A 1,031-nucleotide genomic window follows, 5' to 3' on the forward strand; every position below is an offset into this window, starting at 1 on the left:
CTCATAATCAGTAAATGCATCTCGGATTGTGTAAATGTGTGACGTCGTGGCTGAATCAAGAACCCAATCGTATTTCGAAAAATTGTGGATATTTTGGTTGACAATGTAGGCACAATCGCCTAGTGAATTGTTCACGGAATCTTGTGTTTGATGAGATCTGTCACCTCGATTTGGTCCTCGACGGCCCTTAGGACCTTGTCCCTCACGGCCTCCACCTTTGGCCCAGCAGTCACTCGACATGTGGCCCTTTTTGTGGCAATTGTAACATTCCACATCTGTTTTCTTCTTTCCCTGTGAGCCTGTATTTCTCCCGCCTTTTTGTTGATGCCTAGCTTGCATAGACAATCCTCCAGATGTCTCCTCATTTCGTCCTTGACGACGACGGTATTCTTCGATCAAAATTGCAATAAGCTCGTGTGATTTCAGGGTCGGTTTATTTCCAGATGCACCCAGGTACGATGAAGTATAATTATCCCAACTTTCAGGGAGTGATGTGATCAAGATCATGACAAAATCTTCATCTGATACCATGTTTTCCATTAGGTGCAATTCTTCCTGAAGCTTTCTTAGCTTCGATATATGTTCCACCAGATCAATTCCCTCATCCGCGCTCATTCTGTATAGCGTGCGACGTGTTGCAAGCACCCCTAGCCTGCCCTTGGATTCCTTGACCATGGTGAGTTGATCCCACATTTCCCACGCCATCGTTGCGCCACTGATGTGGATCATTTCCGCATCGCTGATAGCGAGTTCTATTCTTGTCTGCGCTTTGGCGTCGCCTTCGGCCCATTTCTTCGTCGCTGCTAATTCTTCCATTGTCGGGCTTTGGGGATTGGTTGATCCTGGAGGTTTTGCATCCTTTGCAATATACTTCTCCAGTCCAAGGTCACGAAGCACGGCCATCATCCGTCGCTTCCATGGCATCCAATTTGTGGCCTTCAGCATTTCCATCCGGTAAGATCCCGTTGTATATTCTTCCGACATTGTAGTAGGTTACGTAATGTAGATAAGCGTACGAGATAAAGTTGTGC

The sequence above is a fragment of the Laccaria bicolor genome, genomic scaffold (assembly GCF_000143565.1).
Source record: "Laccaria bicolor S238N-H82 LACBIscaffold_375 genomic scaffold, whole genome shotgun sequence".
NCBI classification, from domain to species: Eukaryota; Fungi; Basidiomycota; class Agaricomycetes; order Agaricales; family Hydnangiaceae; genus Laccaria; species Laccaria bicolor.